Here is a 7,179-nt window from a genome sequence, read left to right as displayed (position 1 = left end):
AGAATTCTCGAAAATTGGGGCGTTACATAAATACTTGATTTGTTCTTAATTATGTGTTCTTAATGCTTGAGTTAATATTACGGGTATTGATTCATGATTTGATGTGCTTATGCAGAGGAGGAATAGACCCTGCCTAAGAGTAGATTTGGGATAATTAAGCGGAGTTGATCGAACGCCTAGAAATAGGGTTACGAGATTTTGCCGGATTAGGGTGAATCCTAATATGGGAGTCCATGGAGTGATTTACTGCTTCCCTAGGGGTTTTAATTAAGAAAGAAATTTCGATTAATTCAACTGAGGGTTAGACGTTATTAGTCTCGAAAGGGATAATAACATAGGTTAGGGAGTCTTACAAATCAAGTCAAGTGAATAAATCGTCCGGTTCAGAGTCAGATAACAAGTGAAATCTAGGTGGATTCCTCCTTGGGTGTCGTCTTTATCAATTGCATTTCTTCAAGTCTTTTTCCAAAATTTCTCTTTACTTTAATTAAATCAGTTAATTAGTTTAAATAATTAGTTAATTAAAACAAACCCTTTTATTCTTAGGCTAGATAATAAAAAGATAGTTATTACTAGTACTTTTGGTTCCCTTGGGTATGATATCCCGGTCTTGCCATTACTATACTATTGTTCGGTAGGTGCACTTGCCTTTTCATCGTGATAATTGTTAGTCTAGGTTTGATATTCATTATAAATATTTATTACTTGTTACGAATTACGCGATCAAGTTTTTGGCGCCGTTGCTTGGGAACTGAAATATTAGGAACACTAAATTTTTATTACTTTAGCCATTTATTTTTCTTGCAATTATTATTTTATTTTATTATTTATTAATTTAATTTTTTCTCTCTCTCTTGGTAGGTTTTTATAGTTTATGACTAGAAGAAACCCGTCCGGACCATTACTCTTTGACGAAGAAATCGATCGTACAATTCATAAAAATCAAAGAGAAATAAGGCGTAGTTTACGCTACACGGAGAACGAGTGAGAAGACGATACTCCAAACCCAACCGACGAGATGGCTGAAAACCCAGGCAATCAGCTGCCTCCTGCAATTGCAGCTAATCAAAATCCTGCTCCACATACTATGTATGATTATGCTAAACCTTCTTTAACAGGAACTGAGTCTAGTATAGTTAGATCTGCTATTGCTGTGAATAATTTTGAACTAAAACCTAACACAATTCAGATGATACAACAATTTGTTCAGTTTGATGGTTTGCAGGATGAGGATCCCAACATGCACTTGGCGAATTTTCTTGAATTTTGCGATACATTCAAAATCAATGGCGTTTCTGATGATGCCATTCATCTTCAGTTATTTCCCTTTTCACTGAGAAACAAAGCTAAACAGTGGTTGAACTCTTTACCACGAGGGTCTATCACTACTTGGGAACAAATGACCGAGAAGTTTTTACTAAAATATTTTCCACCGGCTAAAACGGCTAAATTGCGTAATGATATCTCTTCTTTTGTGCAGATGGATTTAGAAACACTTTACGATACATGGGAGAGATACAAGGACTTACTCAAAAAGTGCCCTGACCATGGGTTACCGCTTTGGCTGCAAGTTCAAATGTTCTACAATGGTCTGAATCCCTCGACAAGACAAATGATTGACGCAGCTGCTGGCGGAACCATCAACAATAAAACACCGGAAAATGCCTATGAATTCATAGAGGAGATGTCACTGAACAACTATCACTGGCAAGTTATTAGGACAAAGCCAACGACAATAGCCGGTGTCTATAACATCGATTCAATCACCATGCTGTCTAATCAGGTAGAACTTCTCAATAAAATGATTGATAGTTTTCTTGGTTCTATGCAGGTACATCCAGTAATGAGGCGTGACTCAAGCAGAGGAGGTGTACATACAGAATACCAATCCTTCAATCCTACAACTGAAGAGGAACAAGTCAACTATATGGGTAATAATAACTTTAGATCTCAAAATAACCCATACAGTAATACTTATAATGCAGGTTGGAGGAACCACCCAAATTTCTCCTGGGTGGTCAAGGAAATCAAAAGCCACAAAATCCTTAGGGTTTTCAACAGCAACCTTATCAACAGGAGAAAAAACAAAACCATGAAGAGATGCTTTCTAAATTCATCTCGGTGTCAGAAACTCGTTTCCAAAATACTGATACAGCACTTAAGAGAATCAACAAGCATCGATCCAAGGACTCGAAACTCAAATAGGCCAGCTATCCAAACTAATATCCTAACGACCATAAGGTAGCCTACCAAGTAATACTGAACCTAATTCGAGGGAACACCTCAATGCAATTAGCACTCAAGATAAGGAAGGATTCATTGCACCTGAGCCAGAAATATAGCAAGACAACACAATAAACAAATGATGAGAAGAGGTAAACAATAATGATCCCAAACAGGTAAGTACAACTCATGAACCTCTTGTGCCATATCCTAAAGTGATGACGAAATACAGAACAGAAGAATAATTCAGTAAGTTTGTTAAACCCTTAAAGAAATTACATATTAACTTACCCTTTATTGAAGTTCTTTCCCAGATGTCCAACTCAGCAAAATTCTTAAAGGAACTTCTGAGCAATAAAAGGAAATTAGACGTTACATCACATGTGGAACTCAATGCAGTCTCCTCAATTATTCTAAAGAATGAGCTACCTAACAAATTGAAAGATCCAATGAGTTTTACAATTCCTTTATTAATTGGTAGTCTATTTGTGAATAATGCTTTAGGTGATTTAGGGGCAAGTATAAATGTTATACCATATAAAATGTTTAAACGACTAGGTCTCGGTAAACCCAAACAGGCTAGGATGAGCATACAATTGGCTGACAAAACAGTTAGATTTCCAAAGGGGATTATTGAAGACGTTCTCGGTAAAATTGTTAAATTTATTTACCCAGTAAACATCGTTGTCTTAGATATGGATGAGGATAACGAGGTACCTTTAATTTTAGGACGACCATTTTTAGCAACTGCCAGAACCATTATTAATGTAGGCACAGGAGAGCTAACACTTCGTGCAGGTGACGACGTAGTAACACTCCAAGCACGCGACTCAGGCAGAACCTCTAAGACTCAAGATAATGCTATAAAAACTATCGATGATAAAACTAATATTCAATCGTCCTTACAGGAACTTCCTCGAACAAAGATAATAGAGACAATGCGCTAGTATCATGAAGAGAACAAAGACGTCTATGAAGAACGAAGACTACGGATAGAGGAGCTAGACGAATGGCGAGAACACAAACCGAGAACACATGATAAACTGAAACTACGCAAAAATAAGCCTGATACCTATCCTAATCAACTTCAGGTCGGCGATACAGTCTTACTAGATGCCGTTGATCCTCACATTGTCACTACCACACCAAATGAGGAAATCCCTCTTACAGTACTTAGTATTTTTCCATTCTGTACAGTGGAGGTGAGTCATCCCAAGTTCGAAACTTTTAAGGTAAACAACACCCGTTTAAAACCTTATTTTAAAATTGACAACAGGAATGAGGATTATGAACTCCTCGAACCACCATAATCATTCAACGAAGAGGTAAGTCAAGCTTAGACTATAAATAAGCGCTTCTCGGGAGGCAACCCGAGCACTAACATATTTTGATTTCTTTATTTTTATTTTCTCACACTTCGAATCAATTAACTTAATCTTTGAATTGCAAAGTTTTTTAGCACACACGGCTAGGCACACGGGCGTGCCTAAAGTCGTGGCCAAATAGGGGAAGCGACACGGCTGTCCGATACGGCCGTGTTGAAGCAGAACATGATTTCCCCTAAACACGGGGTGTGCTAAATCTCTATGGCCGTGCGACATGGCCGTGGGTGAACTTGATAGGAATACACAGGCGTGGGAATGAAAACCTACAGGCATGCCAGGAACAAGGCTCGATTCTGTTTCTTCAATACGGGCGTGTGACATGCCCCTGCCATTCAGCCATGTACAACAATACACGAGCGTACTACCATAACACACGGGCGTGGGAGAAGTGAACAAAGCTAGGCACGGCCATGTGACATGACCGTGTGCCACACACGCCCATGACACACGAGCGTGGGACAGTAGCCGTGCACGACCTAAATTGAAAAATTCGAAACACATGGGCTTACACTCAAAGTACATGGGCGTGGCCCTAGGCCGTATGACCCTCCATAGACCCATGGGACCGGTTCTTCGCTATTATCGAGCCCACTTATTTAGAGCCCCTCTGAATTGATCAAACAAGTCGTCAATCCTCGAAAGGGGATATTTGTTCTTTATGGTTAACTTATTCAGCTGTCGGTAATCAATGCACATCCTTATGGTCCCATTCTTCTTCTTAACAAAAAGAACTGGTGCTCCCCACGGAGACACACTAGGACGGATGAAACCACAATCCAACAACTCTTGTAATTGAGCTTTAAGCTCTATAAGCTCTTTTAGTGCCATATGATAGGGAGCGATGGACACCGGAGCTGTACCCGGTAGAAGTTCAATCCCAAACTCAACCTCTCGTTTAGGAGGTAATCCCAGAAGCTCTTGAGGAAAAACATCCAGAAAATCCCTTACAATTCTGATATCCCCAATCGAAGAGTCCCCAAAAGCATAAACACTGATGTAAGCCAAGTACGCCTCACACTCTTTTTAAACCAATTTCTCAGCCATAAATGCGGAGACCACATTAGACAAATAATCCTGACACTCTCCGATCACAACCACCTCATCATCCATCTCATTTCTCAGAACGACCCTCTTAGTCACACAATCCAAACTAACTCGGTGCTAACCAACAGTCCATTCCAAGAATTATATCAAATTCCCCAAATAGAAGCTCTATCAGATCTGCCAGAAAAATAGTTCATTGCACCACTAGAGGTAAATCCCTATAGAGTTTACTAACCTGAGCCAATTGCCCCAACGGAGTGACTCCACTCGTAGTGCTCTCCACAGAAATCCCCAAAGTCTTAGATTCATTACTAGCTATGTATGAGTGAGTAGACCCTATGTCTATCAAAGCAAGGTAAGGTACATGAAAAATAGAAAATGTACCAGTGATGACTTCATGAGCATCTTTATCCTCTCGGTAACGTATAGCATAAACTAAAGCAAGCTGTCTCACCTCAGTCTGATCAGCACCTTTGACCGATACTCTCTGTCCATGGCCCATACCATTACCAACCCTAGCTTGACCACAACTCCTAAGTGGCTGTCGAACTACTCTCTGCGGCTACGCAACACTTGATATCAGAGGTTGCACCTGATCAGCCCTCAATGGACACTCCTGAATGCAGTGCTTAAGAGACCCACATCTCAGACAGGCTCCAATCCTCCTCCAACAGTCGCCCGGATGGTGTCTACCACAATCACTTCATGGTTGTAACCCAGTCATAGCAATAGAAGAAACAAAGGCCCCCACTCTAACTGGCCGTCGGATCTGACCTTATTCTTAGGCCTCTGCACAGAACTCGAGTTCTTACCTCTCTCACGGTCTCTGTTCTAGCGCTCAACGCGCTTAACATCCTCAGCAATCTTTACCTTCTCTACCAGAACTACGAACTCACGCTCCCTCTGCGGAGCTACCAGAACCCTCAGATTATCCCTTAGGTCGTCCTCAAACCTAACACATCTCTCATACTCTGATGCTACCATACCTCGAGCATAGCGGCTCAGCCTCAGAAATTCGGCCTCATATTCAGCTACAGATCAATCACCTTGCGCGAGGTTCAGAAACTCACATCTGCGAGCATCAACATAGCTGGCTCCCACATATTTTCCCTAAAATGTAGTTTTAAAGAACTCCTAAGTCAAACGGTTAAATTGAATACTCTCCTTAACAGTTAACCACCACTGATATGCTTCCTCGCAAAGAAAAAAGACTGCACCCTCTAACTTCTGCTTAGGGGTATAGTCCAACTCATCCATGATTCTCTTAATGGCCTCCAATCAGTACTCAGCTACATTAGGGGTGACTCTTGTGACACCCTTAAATAGCTCAGTTCCATTAGTCTGGAGTCACTCAGTTACCGACCCTCGGCCTTCAGATCTAGAATTGGGCCCAGGGACCATCTCTAATATCCTCAGCATGGCTTGAGACAGTGCATGGTCCCCAACCGTTCGACTCTGAGTCCCAGTCTTAGTAGAAAGTGACACAGGTGGCTCACTCGTGTATTCGACTTGCTGCCCAAAGATGAGGACTCTAGTCGAGCCCCCCTACGGCCTCTACCTCGGCCTCAAGTACCATGTTCACAGATACCTTGTGCGCTTATTGTGATTTAGAAGTTTTATATACATTAAAAATTTTATGCATCAATTTCGATATTTATTAACAGATGTTTTATGCATAAAGTATCAGAAGTTCAGAGTTGTTTTCGCAAGTTTTAGTCTCTATCAGTTTCACATAAAGTTTTAGAGTGTACTAACTATAGTGTTTTCAAGTAGACTATCAATAATGTTTCCAGAATTTTCTATCAGAAATAAATGAATAGTAGTTTATAAGAATTATTTGTAAAACATTTTGAATGTTTCGGTAATGCTCTGAAACCCTGTTCTGACTATAGATACGGGTTAGGGGTGTTACAATCTATACTTCGAAGTCTACATAAAAGAAAGAGATCTTAGTAATCTTATAATGGAAAAATAGGTTTGGAAAACGCAATGGAAAATAAGTTTAAGGAAAAAACAAAGTTTTAATTTTTTTTTCAAAACTAGAACTTGGTTGTGATATTTAAAGTAATAAACACTTAATCAAAGTTGTACCTTTTTTATTCCTTTAGGATGAATGCTTTGACCGAGTAGTCTTCTCCACTATCCTCAAGCTCACGTCTACCGAGTGTTGGCTCGCTTCAAATAAGAAAATTTTCAATAAATTACTAGTCGAGAAGTTTCGTAATTTCTCTAAACTTTTGAGCCAAGTTGTAACTAAGAAAAATATTTCTAAAAAAATTCTAAAATAACTTCCTCAGAGAATTCTCTTTATAACTTTCTCTTGAATTCAAGTTTGTGAAAAATAATAACTCATGGCTCTTTTTATATAGGGGGAGTTTAAAGAGTTCACTTTAATATTAAATTAATATAATACTTATCAAGATAAATATTATATTAAATTTAATATTAAGATAATCAATTTAATATTAAATTAATAAAATACTATCAGGATAAGTATTAAATTAAATTAAATATTAAATTTATTATA

At 39.2% G+C, this 7,179-nt stretch overlaps 1 non-coding gene across 1 annotated transcript; it reads right to left on the bottom strand.

The window, feature by feature from the left end:
- Positions 1–1,447: 1,447 nt before the first annotated feature.
- LOC121204339 (small nucleolar RNA R71) lies at positions 1,448–1,554 on the bottom strand. The gene has a single exon (XR_005899266.1). It is a non-coding gene; the product is annotated as a small nucleolar RNA R71 (small nucleolar RNA).
- Positions 1,555–7,179: the final 5,625 nt, after the last annotated feature.

The sequence above is a fragment of the Gossypium hirsutum genome, chromosome A07 (assembly GCF_007990345.1).
Source record: "Gossypium hirsutum isolate 1008001.06 chromosome A07, Gossypium_hirsutum_v2.1, whole genome shotgun sequence".
NCBI classification, from domain to species: domain Eukaryota; kingdom Viridiplantae; phylum Streptophyta; class Magnoliopsida; order Malvales; family Malvaceae; genus Gossypium; species Gossypium hirsutum.
The sequence above is the reverse complement of the archived record's forward strand: the minus strand, read 5'-3'. Positions and strand labels throughout refer to the sequence as shown.